General features: G+C 41.3%; 1 protein-coding gene across 4 annotated transcripts in view; it reads left to right on the top strand.

The window, feature by feature from the left end:
• robo1 (roundabout, axon guidance receptor, homolog 1 (Drosophila)) overlaps positions 1-19,520 on the top strand; it is a 306,786-nt gene that overhangs the window by 91,261 nt on the left and 196,005 nt on the right. The window contains exon 1 of one of the 4 annotated variants that reach the window (XM_027280235.1): positions 916-1,315. The exons of 1 other annotated variant lie outside the window; for it this stretch is intronic. The gene's annotated coding sequence lies outside the window, so the exon portion shown is untranslated. Of the gene's footprint in view, positions 1-915; positions 1,316-19,520 lie in introns of those variants that run through there. 2 more of the 4 variants (XM_010731939.3, XM_027280236.1) reach the window with 2 other exon arrangements.

Below are 19,520 nucleotides of genomic sequence, written 5' to 3'. Positions count from 1 at the left end.
ATTGGAAGCATAATGCATGAATTGATAGACTGATTCAAGAGGATGATGGAATACATAAATGCATCTATATAGAAATTCAATTTGGATGCCAAATAGAATTTTTTTGTCCTAGCAGGATTTTCTTTTGACAGAGGCAAAAAAAAAAAAGAAACTTCCTCTTTAATCATGAGAGATTAGCATCAGGGTTGTGAATGGCATCACAATGATTTTTTTATTTTTTAACCAAACAACCTCTGAGTCTTCTGCATCCATTTCTACATATTCAACAATATTTTACATCTATAGTGAACAACAATAATGAATCTGAGCTTGGTGAATCATTTTTGCTCAGGCACCATTGTGTCTTTCTCAGCCGTTTAAAATGCATGAGATGAGTAAAGCATCTGAGGAGACATTAATTAATCGCCACGCCTTCCAATTTCTAGTCTACTTTTGCGCAGATGTTGCGCACATGACCTGCAGGTTACAGACTAACCTCCAGTCTGAGGATTCATGCGCCAACATTTGAAGACATCTTATGTGACAGTAGATATGAGGAGCAGGCTGATATTTCACTGTCTCAAACTCATCAGCAGCTCCTGATGGTGTTTGAGTTCACAAGGCGAGGCCGTGCAGACTGCCAGGGCCGCTGAACTGGCCTGATTATTCAAGTGGCCATGCTTCTCCCGGAGCTTAGCTTGATGTTTTTGCTGCACTTGATGATGAATCAGACATTGATCCAGCAGTTAGTTCTCACAGCTTCAAATAAATTCAAAGATTCCCATCCAAGCCAAATGTGAAGTGTTAGTACAGAACAGCAGAGAATATCTAGAGACACAGTCACGTCATTGAAATGTCTTGAATTATTGTGATATTTGATACTTTTTGAGGAAATCTGAAGACATTTTTTAAGTGTCGTCAGCTGAAAGCCAATAATTCTAAGAGGCTGCTTGGTTGCGGTCTGACAGGCACCGACGCTGATGCCGGTGTCATTAGTTTAGCGCAGCTTTAGGACCCAGGGAGGCTGACGCGGCTGCTCCCTGCAGGAGAAGCATGGACACATTTGTATGCGCTGGCTCTCCACCGCTGCACTAACTGCACTCTACATAACGGCACGGGATATTCTTTTTTCCACCCTGAAGGATAAAGCTTTATCAAAGGACACTGCTTTGTTTCTAGAAAGAAGGATAACCAGCGTCCACTCACTAGTTGTAGTCTGTTTCATGTCCACCGTTTTTGTGCGCAGCGAATAAAAGTTTTACGCACTCGCCGGTATGGATCACTTCTGCTTTTAAGAGACAAACACGTGCAGCAGCCTTCGCATCGTTTTGGAGAGGTGAGTTGGATTTCACTTGTGTGTGTGTGTGCCTGTATGTAAAGATTGCTGCGACAATTAAGCGCGGCAGTTTGTTGGGAGAAAAAAAATGGTGCGAGTTGTTCTTTCTGCCGGTGTGGAGGCTGTCTGTGCAGTGTTGTCTATCTGTGTGATTCACACAGGCTCGGCTGCAGTTGTTCTGACTGTGGCTACAGCTTAGACACACTAGCTCCAGTGAGGCTATGCGTAAAGCACGGTGCCTTTACGCATATCAGGAGCAGACAGACTTGTGCCTTCATGTTGCGCAAAGACAAGACAAAACACTCAAATCTGTGTTAGATACCTGAGTACAAAACATGTCATGGTGCCGCAAAAAAACAGCCGCGTGTCGTGTTGTGTTGAGACTTGGCAGGTGTGTCTGTTACCTGTCAGGGCAGCCTGCTGACAGACTGACAGGGAGCTCGTGCTGCTCTGGCGGAGCTGTCCCCTGTCTGTGGTGCTCAAAGTTTGCCAACTGGCCACATGGGTTGTCGCATCACAGAGACTAGAATAAGGTGCATGCAGGCATGTTTTTTTTTAGTTTCTGAAGACAGTTATGATTTATGGCTATTTATCTGTCAGCCTGCAGTAAATAAATGATCCAAGGTGTGTGTGTGTGTGTGTGTGTGTGTGTGTGTGTGTGTGTGTTTGGGGGGAGGCTTGCCGCACTGAAATCAGGATCTCAGCAGGGATTGCACCGGACAGTGAGACAATGGATCAATACAGTGTGAATGAATATAGAAAAAAGCAAAGCCTGAGTCCCCTCAGCCAGCAAGAGGCTGCTGCATCTCTCCTGACTCCTGTTAAATTCAAGTTCATGTATCGATGCCGTGGTAAAGTGTTTTTCTTGGACTCTGATTTGCTGTATTCTTCATGAACTTCACACACTTTGCACACAACGGTGAAACATTCAGCACGTTTGTGTATTTTATATGATCCATAACTTCCCCCTTTGCCAGCCAAAGTAAATACTAATGCATTTCAGTGCCCACGTGAAGGGATGCTGTGGATTTGTCACCCACGGCGAGGAGCCTCCTCTCTCTGATTGCTGCTGTCACTAATCCGACACTCTGCGCTTCTTTGAGATTTACAACATGGCTGTGAGGATTTCTGTGGACAGGTGGAGTGCCGTCCACACTGCTGCTGCTGCTGCTTCATATTTTCCTCTTCCTGCTCATGCTCCATACTGTCAGCTCTGTGTGATATTGTGTGAGTCTTACTGGTCTGTGGCACCGTTTGCCGCTGTGGTTCTTTCCAGATTGATTCACTTTTCCCAGAGAACTGAAGAGCCCTTTTTTTTCTTTATCTTTTTTTTGCTCTCTCTCCTTCTCCCTCCCTTAGTTGTACTGATGGAAGAAGAGATGTTGGGGAGGTGGTTGGGTGAATTTTCCAATCAATGCTTTGCTTTCACTTCACTCTCACTTTTATCGCAGCCCACCATCTCTTCCTATTTTGCAGGAAAACTTTGCCTCAAGTAGAAGCTTTTTCAATTTTTAACGTCAAACCATACATTTTTGTTGACAATAATAATATTAGATCTTGCTAATGCAAGGCCTTCTTGGTTTACAAAGTGATTTTTATTAAGCTGAGGCTCTCTTTCTGCTGTATTACCATAATTCGATTAAGTTATCAATTATTCTTTCCTGTTTGTTTTTCCATTTCTTTCACAGCAATGACAAAAACGCTTCTGAAGAGTAACATTTTGTCTCTTCAGTGCAGTGCTATCTTTCCCTTTTCACGGCACATCTGATCTACACGTCAGTATTTTCTTTGTCATGGTCTCATCCTGAATGTGACATATCACACAGGATCATCACGGTGCTAATTAAGTCTAAAAACCGAGATCAGATACAGTGAATGAGAAATTAGGGGCGTATTCATGGAGGGTAGCAGCAGAAATGAAAATCACTTTATTCGCAGCTTATTCTCGCTTTTTGTTTTTTGCTTTTTTCGGGCGGGTGACTTTGCCCACTGTGAACTGCTGGTCACACATGTCTGCTTGCCTGGGTAAATCTCTCTAATCCAGAGAGGCGGACCAGATATGCCTTCATGGCAAATTTGGGGCTTATGGACAGACTTGGAATTTTGTGTGTGACAGCTAAAGCAGAACATTAATAGATTTCATCTAACAGGATTAGTCATATTTGGAAATAAGACAGGAGGCAGGAAATAAATAAGACATTAATACCCGATGAGCAAAACCAACACAGCACTAACTAATGTGTGAATAAAAATTCCTGAACTGCACTGCAGAATTATGATTGTGTTTCCTGTCTCTAAGAGAAACTTCAGCTTTATCTTATCTTCAAACAGACTCATTCTCTCTTATTCACTGGTGGAGAAGATTAAAAAGTATCTAAAGAATGCTACGAACCTGCCCTCAAAGTCTGAAAATAAGTACAGAAAACACGTCTGCTATAGAAACAATAATAACCCTTTGTGAGGTGAAAACGATAGAGGAAGTCACCATCACTCTCCTTCATCTTCCTTCCACCCTCAAGATGTTTGAACGCCCGAGGCTGCTGACGATTGATTTCTGTTTTATTGTTTTTATTTTTCATTCCGACGCCATTTCGAATGAAATCACTGTCCTGCAAGGTTGCTTGATTGAAAAGCTCCAGTTCCCCGTCGACTGTGGCTCATCCCTACAGAGCCCCGAGGCTGTGGGTCCAACAACAGGGAGCTCCTGTTCCCTCTGACACCCGACCTCATATGCAAAAGGTCGAGCGCTGCTAGCTGTCGGCAGGTCTCATCATTCCCTCATGACACGGCCATTATGGTGCCCTCTGGATGGCATGTCAGTCACCCATGGTGGCAAGTCAATTAGTCACGTCTAGGGGGAGTTACTGGTATGTTAGCTGGTAGGATTTTGACATTCATCTGCAGGTGGGGACACAATGGAAGCGGATTACAATTTCTAATTACTCTCATGCCATAAGGAAATTAAGTGTAATAACCAGCCTTGAATTCTTATTTTAATTCAACAATTATTCCTCATGCAAATTGAAATTTTTTTTTAACCTCCTGATTATGGCGAGCGCTCCCACTTTGAATCAATGAGTTTTCCTTTTTTATGTTGATTTGTAGTGCAGCAAAGACTCTTGAGTGCACTGAGGACGTCGGTAGAATAATATGCTGCGAATTAGAATAACTGACTTCATCAGCAGCAGCAGCAGCAACAACATCAACAGGGCCGAGGAGGAGAGGATGAATTTTGTAGAGTCTAGGAGAGAGGGAAATGGGACAGAGGAGATGGTGATCAAAGGCGCAGATTAAGAAATCTTCGGTTGACTCAAGGAGATTCAGTGTTGTGTAAATCAAACAGACGATCTGCTGCAGCGCATGGAGATTAATACTGTTAAGTACCTGGAGGACTGCTCTCCAAAAAACACGTCATAAGATACTCTGTGTGTGTGCGTGCACAAATAGTATTCTGATGGCTCACGTACAGTATTACTCATTTTCAAGCACTTTCTCAAACTTTTGCCACTTCTGGTCATGGCAGAAACACATCTCAGACTATGTGGATACTGATATGGCTATGGTTACTGGATATTTCTGTTTGCTGGGTCGGTTTGGTTTGCATTCATTGTATGAACTCTGTCACGGAAGAGGAATTTGTTCTTTCCCCAAATCTGTAATGTCATACCGATGTACAGCTCCATAAAGTGTGAAATGGAAGAGATAAAAAAATGTGGCTGAGACTGTATTCTATGATTTGTCTCAGGATAACTGTGCATTTACTGCTCCACAACTCACAGTAATACAACCCATATAAAGTACGATCTTGATCAGTGGCTGACGGCACTAAGACGCTCAGTCCCGCGTCTAACTGTAACAAATATTTCTAAAAAATGGGAGCCAATACGTAGCTACGTGCCACGTAGCATTAAAGGGAAACATATTGGGTGTAGAGCCTTTGTGATAGACTTCTGTCCTATCCGGGGGCTTGTGTTGTACACCTGCTGTAAGCTGCTTCATGCCCCTGCATCGGGAGATAAGCTTCTGGCCTGCCTCAGCATGAACAAGGCTTAGGTACGTTGAAAAGCTTACAGACAAATGTAAATGTTCAGAAAACCATTTTGTGGATGCAGAAAGCCTTCATTGTTCACTGTCAACCTCCAGATGCTGAGCAGCACGTGAGAGATTTTTTTCATTTCGGGTCATGTCGAAGGTTAAAGTTGAAGTGAAATTAAAATAAATGTATGCTAAAAAAAACAAAACTGTATTTATATTCTTGTTTGTTTTGACTCGCCATCACCAAAAATATGAAATTCAAGTTCTCTGCCATGATAGCGCCCCTATATTAGCATATATTAGCATTCATAATTTGGTATCTGCATGGTTCCTCTGTGGCCAGACTCAAATCACAGTGTTAAGTGTCTGTTTGCTGTGGGTTTCATTTGGCATCACTGCCATGACAACTCTTCCACCAATTCTAACATTGGCAAGCTATCTAGCTTCCAATACAAACTTCTAGACAAGTCCTCTAAGTTTAATGTTGAAGCAGTGATGCGTGTGTTCGTCTAAATTGCTCATATTACATAAGAGGCATTTTCTGTTGTTAGAGAAGCAACACTGCTCACAAATGTCAACCATTGCCATAGGAAACGCCCACCCAGGAGCCTGAAGCATAGGCAGTTTTATGTTCTTCTGAGAAATAGTTTAATATAGGTATATAAATAGGTGAATTTAAGTTTTATTTCCCTTAAATCTTTCTATTACATGCACAAATATCGTGCTGTGTCCAGATTAAATTTCACGCACCGCTTCGTCCCATATATTGACTTGTGCTGTGATGATAACTATATTTCAGTCCAGGCATCCCCTACTGTACATCAGCAGGTACACTACCCGGTGTTTGGTGGGAGATCTGTGGTCTATTATTTTGTTTCTTCCTCCTGTTAGGTGCTGCATTATTTAGCAGGGTTTTAAAGTCATAAAACAGCTTGGATCTCAGTGGGAGGCACTGAGCTGTACCTGGGATGTTTTTCATTTCTGAGGTTTTTAAAGTGTCTTTTGATTTGGGACTGTCCTGTCCTGAGCCAGAAAATGGCTTATGAGGACCAAGTGTTTAGCAAAGCAGTGTCCTCCCCTTTGTTTCTTCTTTCTCTCTCCCTTTTCCGCCTGCTCTACCTTCTATATTTCTTCTGATATCACAAGCTACCTGCTCGTGATTTCACTTGCGACCAGACTCCCTCAATCTCCAGTCTTGATGTGAGCTCCATGTTGCCTGTAACGGTCATATTATCATGAATGATGTGCCTTTTTTATGGTGCGATGCAATGACAAGACTGGATGAGTAATTCCTCAAGAACACAAAAACACAGCACGGCAAGGTCACTTCTACAGCGTGTCCGTGTTAGCTCGGATTCAGGATGCGAGGCTGCTATTTGCATGCTGTTGTTTGTCTTAGCCGGTATCTTTAAACAAAGTGGCAAAGTTTGTGCATGCTCAGCAGCGGCACAATGTTTGATGTCAAATACCCAATTCCAAATGGGATGAGGAAGAGTACACAGTTTGGCTGGTGTGTATCGTCTGTCTGTGTCTCCGATGTCTGCGCTGTTCTAATTTTGGACAAAAGTCAAATATTCTCTGTGTGTGCACATTCAATTGTCACATGCACATGAATGTGAATAATCTATCAGCAATGAGGATGTATAGGTTTCATGTGAGTCCATGTGTGCAGTCTGTGGGATCAGTGGTAACCTACAACAGAGGCTGGGGTCATCAGTAAGGAGCACATCATCTCACCCGGACTCCCGGCAGACACAAAGCCAGCAGACGCCTCATGTGAGGCAGCTGAGAACAAAGCATAATATGTGCAGCGTTGCATTGAGCCAGGTAGATAAAAAGGTACATGGATTAATCTGTGTTATAGATATAGTGAAATGTGCTCTCTCTCTCTCTAGTCCACTCGAAATCAATGGCCATTATGTTTCCTGGATTGTGTGTGGAAAAAGCCCATTTCTACTCGTGTGTACACATGCCCCCGTGCAATAGTTGCTTTGCTTAATGATGGGCTGGCGTGGCCCTGTGAACATCGTTTGTCCCCTTTAATTACCTGGAGGTAGAGATTGTTATTCATGGTAAGGGACAGGGGAATAGCCCTCTGTATGCTCCCCTTCCCTGAGGCCTACTGCTCTTAGCATTGATGTGGGAGGATGTGCAGAAAACAGATGCTACCCCATGATTTCTGAGTGTTTGTACTAATGATGAGCTCCACTAGGCTATCTTTCACCGCTTTTAATGGTGGTTCAGCCTGATTTAAAGTCAGATTTTATGGATGGAGCAGTGGTTTCCAATCGAGCTCATCACCAAGGGCCATACTGGAGCTCTTTTATACAGCCTGATTGTATTTCTTTACACCGCAATCCTTATGTAGGCAAGTCTTCCACTCTTCTTTACGTCACGTCTGGCACTTTTTTGCTTTGGAAGCAAATCAGTACTTTTATTCTGTTCACAGAGAATTGTATATACTTCACACGAGACCGTCTTCCAAAACATTTTTTTTAAAGATTGATCTCCTTCCTGCCAGGCAGCCATTGATTGCCATTCACTTCACTGCAATATGAAAATTAACTTGCAGAGACTTGAAAATCTTCCGAGATAGGTAATCAATTCTCGCCTGTGTGGACCTCCTTGTTATTAAGTTGGAGTGCGAGCACTTTGAAAACTCTCTTTGTTGTTGTGCATTCAGCTCGGACATTTGGACATTTGAGAGTTGGCTGACATTGACTAGATGTGGTGTCCTAAAATCACACCCGGGAGACAAACATTGAGAGAATCTCCAATTACCGAGAGGACTCATGACTATTTTGTGATTTCTTGGACTTAAAAGGCCAAAAGGAAGTTTGGCAAGTCACAGTTTCAGTTTTGCACAAACATGCTGACAAGAAAGTCCTTTGTCACAGCGACAAAGATAAGATAATTATGCCAAAAAAAGGACGGGACAATACGCTGCATCATCCATTAAGAGCCTCTAAAAATAGCTTATCTGTTTGTTTACTTTACAAGAGCAGAGACTTCTTGAAACTAGATCGCCTTCACCAAGACGCACAAGGACATCCTGAATATTGAGGGCTCTTAGCATGGATATTGATATCATTGATGAGACTGGTATGTTATTCCGCCTCCTCGTCCTGTGCGTGAGTGTCTATCCTGCCAGTATTTAAGTGTGGGACGGTATGTGTCCCGCAGGCTGGCTCTAATTCCCAGTGGTGTCCATCAGACCTCTGTCCCTCGAAGCTCTGACAGAAGGAGCTATTATTTTCTCATCGCCCTGGTGGCCCGTGTCCCCCGGGAGAGGCCTCACCACGTGACTGACAGCTCCGTAAACACAGCCAGCCCCGGGGTGACTAAGTGAGAGCTCACTTCAGTGACGCCCTTGTCCCGCCTTTTCTCCCCACCTCCCCAGACTTCTCATCTCTGCGTGTCTGTCCGTCATGACCTAATCCAACCTCAACCTCCCCATATTACCTTCACCTGACGCCCAGGGTCAAGAGTCACCTGTGTTGAAGCAGGGTTATATCTGACCTTGCTGCACCCTTGCCAGCAGCTGACCAAGAAACAACAACCCCCAATACCCTAATACTTTTGTCATCTATTATATTCGGCCAAACCTCTTTTTCTCCCCGTGATATTTTCAATATTTTTAGATGCACTCTATTAGTTCCTTTAATGCAGTATCATAACAACATAGCAGCGATTGCAGGGGCTGGTCCCTCTGTGTGTGTGTCAGTAGGTCTAACTCCTGTGTAACTAAGACAGATGACTGTGTCAAGGTTGTTTCCCCACAGGGCTGGGAGAGTAGTTCTGCTCCCAAGCTGCTCTGCTCCCTCCACTTTGCAGGATACGTTGGACCACGCTGCTTATTGTAATGACCTAATGTAGATTCAGGATCAGCAGCCAGGGGCATCCATCTACATCAGGGTGCAGGAGACAGGAATACCCTCCAAGTCTGTCTGCTGGTTTTTGTGTCTGTGTTTGTCTGTGTGCACATGTGCTCCTTCATGTCTGTGTAAGTTAATGACAGTGTAGGAACATGCATAAATCTTGTTGGAGTATTTTTTTCTCTGTCTTTTAAAAAGTGAATAAGAAATTGATTTGTGCTAAACATTTAAGTAGGACTTCTTTATGGACAGCAAGAAAACTAACCCACTAGGATAACCATTTAACACTTAAAGGACCGGTGTGTAGGATTTAGTCCTAGTGTGTATAGGAGAAACTATCCCTATCTAGAGACAGTGTTAAGTTTGTCTTTACAAGATTTCCATTTCTATTGAAGCCCTAAAACATTGTCTACAACATGAAATAACAAAATAAATACCATTATGAAAGCAATAAATCCAACTTAGCATCGTCTGTTGGTATGTCTGTAAAGAAAACATGGATGCCTCAGTCTATCCATCTATCATCTAATGTACACCAACACTACACATCATCATTAGTAACATATCATCTTTAATTGTTAAGCTTGAGTGATTAATCTAACTAACCAGCCTCAGTGTTTTGATCCGTTGTATGGTTGTTCCGTTGTATTTCTGTATATTTCAAAAATAATAATGTAAACCTGTAGCATAGATGTTGATTTTCTGATTTTGACTGCTTGCTTACTTCTGCCTCTAGCAATCTAACGAAACAACAAGATGATTCATCATTTGTCATATTTTGAAAATCTGCCCTGAAGAAGTAGGCTAGCTAAAAAAAGGCACTGTAAAATCTCTGTGCCGATGATGATGATGATGTTTGCATCAACTGATGACGAGCAGAGACAGTTTTTAAAAATAATTCTTTATTTACATTTAATTTACATAATTTATTACATATATACAGTAAGCGTGATGTTGTTTTTCCTCCCAGCATTACGATAATAGATTAATTAACCCTACTGATCCATTAAAAATGTTTCCAGGAGTTTCCAGACCTCCATATGTATATATATATCTATATCTATACCATATATATATTCATTGCATGCATTTCAGACACTTAATATTCGACACATTGTTTCTTTTAATGTTATTCTATAAATAGAAACACCTGCAGTCTTTTCTTTGTGCCTCATTTAAATGCCATGGATGGTTCTTTTTCATTTCTCAGTGTTAAGTTAAGTGATGCTATTTCTTTAAGTTTCGTGACCCTGAAGCATTTAAACGCTCTCAACAAGGCTTTAATAGCAGAGCATCTGTAACTCGAGCACTGCTGTGGTATTGTGAGCACTACAATATATTTCAGGTCTTTTGAATCACCAGGTGCCTTATTGAGTATATTTGAAGTAGCTCTTTAAGGGGACTGAATAGTCATAACTGTTGGCAGTAGTACTCTCTTGTATAAACATTTATTGGACAACTTTTTTCCAAGTTCAACTTGTGAAATTAAAAAGACATGGCAGCATGACAAAGATCGCTGCTTGCTGCACTGATTCTTTTTATTATACAATATTTTCTATTGTGCATAACTTCTCTTATTTGTTTACCGTCTCATTCTTTGTGCAGCTGCTTTGTGTTTTGATGGTTTTACATGTTTGTTTTGTTGCTATAAAAATGGACAATTTAACATCTGGCTAAAGGACAGTATTTAAAAATTATCCAATCTGCTAACTCTGACACATTTACAGCGATGTTGATCAATGTGCATTGTCTGCATGGAAAATAAAAATGAATAAATGAAGCAGTAAATCAGTAGTTAAGTTATAAAATAGAAAGATATGAACCCCCACCACATGTCTGTAAACTATGGCACAAACTCAAAACTCAAACTGCTCTTTCACCTCCTGGTCTCGCACTCCTCCCTGAGCCACTTCATGAGAAATATGCACATGTCCTGATGTTACCAAGATAAGGTCAAACTGGAATAGTTTGATATTTTGTAAATTTGCATTCTTGCCAAGAGTTGGATGAGAAGATTGATAGCACATCTCACATCTGCACAGAACACTTCTTCTTATTGCCTGGGAACAGTAACTTGCCCAGTCTCCAGGCAACAAGTGGAGACTCCAGGGGATCACTGCCCCCAACAGAGAAATGGTCCAGCACCTAAACCCCCATAAAACTGTGAAAAATTGCTTTCTAGTCCTTCAGTTTTTGTATGGATTAAACCAAATAAATATCAGGTCTTAATTAGTATGGTTCAGAGCAGGGAAGTTATCCTTTTGAACAGAACTAGGATCTCTGTTTCCAGTCTGTATGCTAAGCTGGCCACTGCAACTACATATTTAACAAACAGATATGAGACTCATCCAGAATGAAATGTTTCACTATTAAGGAAAGTTTCACAACAAAACATGGGATTGCACCGCAATTCTTAATAATAATGGAGGACTTATTCATATGATGCCTTTGTCCTGAGATGCTCTCAAATTATGAAATACAGCTGAGGTATCAGTGTGTGTGTGTTTGTGTCACTGTTTCAGCGCGGTGTGGGCGTCGCCTGCTCTCGAGAGGTAGAGATTCACAGTAATAAGGGCAACATCTCAGGAGGCCGCGTTCTGTTCTGTCTGATTTATATGAAGATCCTGACAACAAATTAACATGGGCGCTTTTCTTTCGGATACGACCCCCCCACTGCCATTAATAACAAAGCTGGCTTGGTAGCCATGCAATACTGTAATGAGCCACTTTATGTTAATGTAGCTTTGCGGAGCATGTGAGTGCAAATTTAATTCCATGAAGTGTGAAAGTCCTCTGTGATACAATGAATATTCAGCTCAGTATTCTCTCTCTCTCTCTTTGCCTGCCACAGTCAAGATAAATACAGAGGGAGGAATATGAAAATGTCCTTTTTGTAAGCTCGCTGTAAACAAACACTGAGGCGGAGCTGTGTGGATGACAGGCTCTGTAATTGCCAATTTGACTTGGCCGGTAGTATCATTTCATGCAACAAAGACAGGACGGATTGGAAGAGGAAAAAGATATTTGAAAAAGAGTGTTAGGAGGAGTAGGAAGAGTGTTACCTTGACTGCATTTGCATGATGAAGATGCTCGTAAATAAATAAATAAATAAAAAAAGTCAGAAAAACAGGAGGAACAAAGTTTTTGCCCACTTCGACCCTCACTTTTAATTGGCTGAGGGAAAGGCAGGCTGTGATCGCTGCCTGTCAATGTGTGAATACTCTAATTAACTAGAACCTTGGAGCATTGTAATCTCTGGATTTTGGGGTATCATAATGTATTAACTTTAATTAAGCTTGTGAGCTATGCGAGCTAATTAGATGAATGTGCTTATTTGTAATCTGGATAATATGAATACATTTTACACAAGCTCAAATCAGTCAGTCTTGCTAATTACAGTGTGCGTGATAGCTTTAATTGGTGATTGTGTGTCAGCCTGTGGATGATGCAGCATAGCTGCTGCTCCTATCTGTTCGCCCTGGCTTATACGCTAATGTGATGAAATCCTCATGGAGAGATGATGTGCTCTGCTGAAGGCTGACAGTCCCGAGGAGAAGGGCTCACCATGTCAGAGTCTTGTTCAACCACGTACATGTTCAGGACCACTGCTCCTGTCAGTCAATGCAGAGGCAGTACAAACCCACTGTGTTCTCATTATCTACCTGAGGTTTTTTTTCCCGCTCTGTGGCGATCTTTACAGCTGCAGATGTTTATCCCTGCATAGTTTTCATGTCTCATATCACACATTTGATCTTTGTCTGCGGTTTGCTAGAGCGTGAAAAGGGGGAAGGAAGAACTGTACCACTTTCACAGCTCTGATTTCAAGAAGTCCATCTCCTGAGTATCACTTGAAGGCTTTTTTTTTTTTTACACCAGGGGCCTGAATTTAGCTGAAAGTTACATTATGGGCTTGAAGTGAAATTGAGGAGTACGAATAGTTCACTTTTACTTCCACTCGCAAATTCACTTATAACATTCACTTTGACTTAAACTGTCCAATAAAAGAGCTCCACAGGTGTCTTAAAGGTCCAGAGTGCCAGATTTAGGGGGCTCTATTTACAGAATATGACAAAAATGGAACCTAATATGCATAACTGTGTTTTCATTGGTGTATAATCACCTAAAAATAAGAATTGTTATGTTACTGTTACCTTTATAATGAGCCATTTTATATCTGTATGTTGAGCTGCCATGTTTCTACAGCAGTCCAGAACAAACACTGGCTCTAAAGAGAGCCCTGTGTAGTGACCATAGTTCCTCCTTCACGCTAGAAAGGAGAGAATGAGGCGAAGCAACTACACCACTAAATCCTACACACCGGTCCTTCAAGCAGGTTTAAGGGTATCCCCATGGCTCAATATTGTACTTGCATGACGTTGGTGTATTCATGTGAGACAGATTAGAAACAGAATGGTCAAATTTGAAGCAGTAGAGGCTGTAGAGATATTTATGTCATGATTTTTAAGTTGAGTCAAGCTTCGAAAGCTCTTACACGACCCATAACTCAAGCAGCAAGTCCTCCAAAGTGAAAAGGACAAAACTGTTGGGTTTAGTTTTAGGAAGGTTTATGGTTAGGGGAGCTTTGCTGTCATGGTTACAGTACTAAACATGTAAGTACTCATGCGTTTTAAAGTGAAACACACAGCGGCCTTAAAGCGGCTTCAGTCTCTACACTCTCTACACAGGCTGAGGGTTCGGGTTTGTTCTGTGATATGACTTCCTTCTTTACTCCTGTGATAATTAATTCCAGCCTCTTCAGGGTTTAATCACTTGAATGTAACATTTGTCATTTTTCTAACGCGACGGATGATCTTTTTATTAGCTCTCCCACACCGCCCAGTTTGTCACAGAGCATTTTTGTTAAAAATCTTGAAGTCTCTAAACGCAGACAAAACGTCCGCGCTCTCAGACTTGGCAAAGCTGTGACATTAGACCACGATTTGCATTCATCAGAGCTGCCAACAAGATGAATAAAGTTAGCATTGATTTAGTTTCTAGTCACTTTCCATCTATCTTTATTGTTTCCACTGATGTGAAATTCTCATTATTATAAAAAAAAAGTCACCAATTTCATTTAGTTTCTAGTTCAGCCATTCCCTCCTTACTATTTCTAAAATAAAACATGAATTTGTATTAATTTTATATGCTAATTGCTATGGAAGATATTAAAGATTTCATATAAATAAAGTAATTAAAATTTGTAATCACAGAAAAGTAAAGTTGTAAAATGTTTTTTAATTATAAACCTTTGTCTATTCCTGCTCTGAGCACACGTTATCGATGATTATAAAGATCTGACTTTTCTTTTACACTTTATTATAAGTAGTATTTCACTTATATTTTTTAAGAAATATAAGATTTTTTATGCTCTTATGTTTTTTCCTTAGAGCATAATAAATACGAGCCCAGTGTAGTATTGCAAAAATATCTTATAATAAATACGAGCCCAGTGTAGTATTGCAAAAATATCTTAAAGCACAGTGTGTTGTGTAGCATCGCGTTGACTAAAGGATCTTTTAGCTCAACTTTGTCTGTAAAGATAAATGATACAATATAATTCAGTACACAGGCAATAAGCGGTATGTCAGGTTATAAACAAGCAGGAGAACATGTGCTGTGGAAGAACCGTTAGGAGGAAAATGTGCCTGTGGCCTGATTTGAAACGGGCGCCTGCAGTCATGTTGTCTTCAGTCGCTCTGTGTGTTTCTATATTCTGTTTATTCAGCTTGAGGCCGCCTGTGACAGCTGCGCTGAAATGAGCTCCTCAAAGTTAGAAATGTGCTCATATGTAGAAGACGAAGAAGAAAAAAAACAAAACACAAGCACCACAATGTGACACTTCTTACAACACACAACACAAGGGAACTGCCAGCTGCAATCAAACATCACACTGAATAGATGCATACGCAAAACAAGCTGTTACTATGATCTGAACACAGACTGTAAATGCAGTAGATGCCCAGACGTTACAGTCTGTCACATAAGCCCCTGTGGAAACCTCAGCTATTTATAAGTTATTACAGAGAGAACAGGTTGGAATTCATAAGGGCATATGGGAGGCAGAGGGAGATTGCCAGCCACTGTCACTTACAGTGAATGAAACCTCTGCTACTCCTGTCCTCCAGAAAGTGCATCTGAAACACACTATTAACTTTCCCATTGCTGATGTCACTTTTTATTGCCCTATGGTTTCAGGTCTTTCCGAGTTGGCAGGCTCTGCCGCGCTGCTTTCCAAAGCCAGATAGATGCTGGTGTCAGAGCACAGAAATACAGCAATGATGGAGATATTATTCTGAAGATTTAATTTGCCAGAGTGGGGTTGGTAAAGTGCACCCTTATGGTGATTAATGCAAAAAGGCTGCTGTGCTGTGCTTGGGAAAAATCATCCCGTGGCTAGCTTCTGTTTAGAGAATCTTTTGAGTTTTTTATGCACACGCATCTTCTGAATGTGTGTCGTAACAAAATGCAAATTTAAACACCTTTGCTGCATTTGTATGTTGATAAATTGAGCTCTGAAAGTGGGTTACAATCTATGTTCGTTAGCCTGGGAATGAAATGTGAGGCTAGTGCAATGCTCAAATCAAGATTTGATTTTCAAAATGATATCCCCGCAGTGTGTTTCTGTTTATATGGTGGCTGTGACCCATTTTAAAATAACAAGTAAGTTGGGAAAGAGGTCAATGAAGCATCTATATGCAGCAAGAAGGGAAGTGGTGCCTCGAGAAAGAAAAAGGGAGACAAGTGCTTGTGTCTAAAGTCTTGAACACCTACATACATGCTGATGGTGTAGGTGAGATTGAGTAATGAGATAGACTAGTTTCATAGTTTCATCAATTAGTGCCATGCACACAGACATATTGCTTTATGTCAGATAATCTAGTTAAAGGTGATTAATTACAAATCTTATTAATTCAGTGTTATTAATGACAAGAAGGTGTATGATTGAACCGCACAGGCTTTAACCAGCCATCAAGGGACGCGGCTGCACGCTTTACATATGGCAGGGGGTAAAACGCGTGCTGCTATTGTGCCGGGCACAATGGTGAGTGGCATTTGAACATGCGCTCGCTGCATTGTGCACGGGCAATTAACATTGCATAATCTACCTGCTTACAAAGCAACTTTTGTAATTAGAGTTATGATTGCAGCAGGATAATGACAGCCATTCTACGGCAGATAATGACTGTTGTGCTCTTGGCAGTTGCTGCATTGTTTGTGCAGCAGACTTCTGACATATGGGACACAAAAAGACACAACAGCCAGGCTGACCGCCTTTTGTTCCCGCTCGGGCAGACCCAATCACTTGGAGACAAATTGCGCTGTAGGCCGTCCAAATGATGCCGACCCAGGGAAAATGGTTCAGACACATGAGAATGGGACCATAATGTAAAAATCTCATCTACCTGCAAGCTCATGGACTGTGCACCTGAGCTCGGACACAGCACACCTACAGCTGCTTTATAGAGAGGCATGTCAGCCTGTCTGAGGTGCCCTTCATCGTACTCTTTCTACATGCTGCAACTAATAAATTTAAAACAAAATATGAAACATTGAGAAAGCCAACCAGGCATAAGCTCAGGTTGCTAAAGTGGAATCCAGTTGGTATTCAATAAATATCTTTTTTCTTGACAACAGAAAATCTATTGTTGTTTAGGGGAATGGCTTTTAAAAATACGTCTACATGGTGTATCAGTGCTAAACAGGGCTGGATGTTTGTATGCTAATACTACTTAAAAAAAATCAAAGAATCATCCATCTGTCTCCTGAAAAAATGGAATTGTCCTTTAAAGAGATGGCGGAGCATTTATTCAAATAAATTAAGAGTTGTCAGAGATGGCATCTTGGTAGGAAGCACTTAGGACTGTGGCGTCCATGGTTGTGCATTCAGTGGGGACAGGTCCATAGTGCAGACTGTGGACTAATCCATCACCGCCAGCGAGGGGGCTGGGGGCCAAGCGCTTGGCTTCTCCCTCTAGGAAATAATCAGCTTTTAATTTATCACAGATCACATTCATGAGAAGACAGATCGCTGCGGGGAGGCCTCGTGTGGCCAAGCCCATCTCTTCAGTCATGCTGGAGTGCTTTCTGCTCTTCTAATTTATTCTAATTTGAGTTTTTTTTCACATTTCCATCATTTTGCCAGTTTTAAATATATAGAGACCTTTTACCCCTATTTAAATTATAGCAATTTTAACGTCTACCCCAGAATATAGACCTTCCATTTAGGCCACAACAAACAGTTTCCACCATTTCAAACAATTCTAGTGACCAGCATGTACTATATGTATGCACTACTACACATATACGGCAGTGATAAGCAGAAAGTGGGACAATGGAGCAGGTCTCTCCCTGTGGAATGGATGGAGCATATGCTATTATGTAAGTCAACTGCAGGGCATCCTAATGGCTTCAGATTAGTTTCTGGTCCCCATGTGCTGCCACAGTGTGCATCGCCACCTCCACAGGAGTGTGGATGATTAGTAGCGCGACTTGGACGAGCACAAGAGATGTGATCTGCGCTAAGGGGGAAGGACAGTTCAGCCACATGTCGTCCACCCACCCCACCGATCACTTTACAGATCCGCGGCAGGTTAATCCTTTTATTGTAATGAAGTGAGGGGGCATAATGTACTGCGAATGTGAGATGCTTAATCCAGTGTTGGCATTTTTATGAGGGAGGAGTAGCCATCCTGACAGAGAGAACAGAGTGCTTGAGAGGAACAGGAACTATCCATCAAAACATGACGCTGACACAACACAACAACACACACTTAGGGAGATTTGAATGTGTGTGTGTACCTTTCCTTGTTTGTATTCTCTGGACCAGCACTCTGAGGTCAGTTGCATCAGTTTGTAGGTTCAAACTCGGTATAGTTATAACATTTGCGCATCATTGACAATGGGTAGCATCACACAAATTAATTTTATTTTCAGCTGGAGCATAAACTGCAAGGAGTACTTTCCATTAAAAAAAGGTGGTAAGTGCATAAGATTAAACAAAATAAGCAAATGAGGACCAGCTCTTGCTCTAAAGTGCATAAAAACACATTTCTCCATGTGCAGTAGGCATAAAATTAGACAAAGGATTGTCCATTTTAGGTACCCAAGTGACACCTTACTTACCTTTTATATTATAAATTTAATGATAAAACACAATTTATTTAATCCCTAGTTAAAAATTTGCCAGTAATTACTAAAAACGTGGAAAGGACTAGTCACAAAATAAACCAGTCCTCGTCCCAACAAAATAATCATGGCTCTAGGTCCACAACAACATTGTTTATTAATTGGATGTGTAGCACGATGTGAACAATTTTGCAACCTTAGTGAACTGCAGCCAATAATCCATCAAATATAGTGTGTGATCGCGGTGCCCTCTCCTTTCTAATCCCTTCACTGCTGTGCCTGTACCTGTGTTTTACAAGACTCTTATAGAAAAATATAGGCGTACATTAATGCTGAACTCTGGAGTCTAAAACTTTGTTGTTGATACTAAACTTGAATTGCACAAAACTTGTGACTCTCTTGTGGGTGGATGAGTACTAACAGTGCAGAAAAATACAATATTGGTTGTATAGGACTTGTAAAGAGGTGACTTTCTTCTTATTCAGCAAAGTACAGTATAAATACACTGTATATAGTATAACAACAGATCCATGATGCAGGCAGGGCCTCTTCCAGGTGTCCTCAGCTATGTTGAGAGGAAAAACAGAACAGAAATTAATACGCAGATGTCAACGAAAGGTTAGATATGGATTACTTCCCATCTGTGTAAATACTCACATACCACGTGTACCTTGAGGGGGAGCTTTAGGACACTGTAGTTCTCTCCAAAGTGTACTTGCGTTGTACGTTGTTTCAAAGTATGTCAGTGAAGCTAATATTCAGCAGCCAAATCAAGTAGGCATCATTTCCTGGTAGTTGTGAGTGGGTTTATTGCTGGTGTTGTGTCCTACAAACAAACCAGGTTGTATCACTCCACTGCGGCAATAATATATAGAAAAATCTCCCTAACTTTGGACAGTATTGAGTTGATTTGGCCAACTCACGCAGCTGAAGTCTCATTTTAGCTTGTAATGTTCAATAAAAACTGAACATTACAGTTGTATTGGATTGCCTTCACCTGCACAGGCGACCTGAATGGCCACTTTATGTAAATACTCTTTAGTATGCTTTGCATTGTGTCTCCATACTCTCTTCTGCTTCTCTCTCTCTGCTTCACTTCTGGTTTGCAGTGTGCTTCGGAAGCACAAAGGCAGAAGATGAAAGAGATTAAGTGTAGAGGTGTAGAGGTC

Source organism: Larimichthys crocea, chromosome VII (assembly GCF_000972845.2).
Source record: "Larimichthys crocea isolate SSNF chromosome VII, L_crocea_2.0, whole genome shotgun sequence".
Lineage (NCBI taxonomy): Eukaryota > Metazoa > Chordata > Actinopteri > Sciaenidae > Larimichthys > Larimichthys crocea.
Note: the sequence above shows the minus strand (reverse complement) of the source record. Positions and strands in the feature narration are given on the sequence as shown.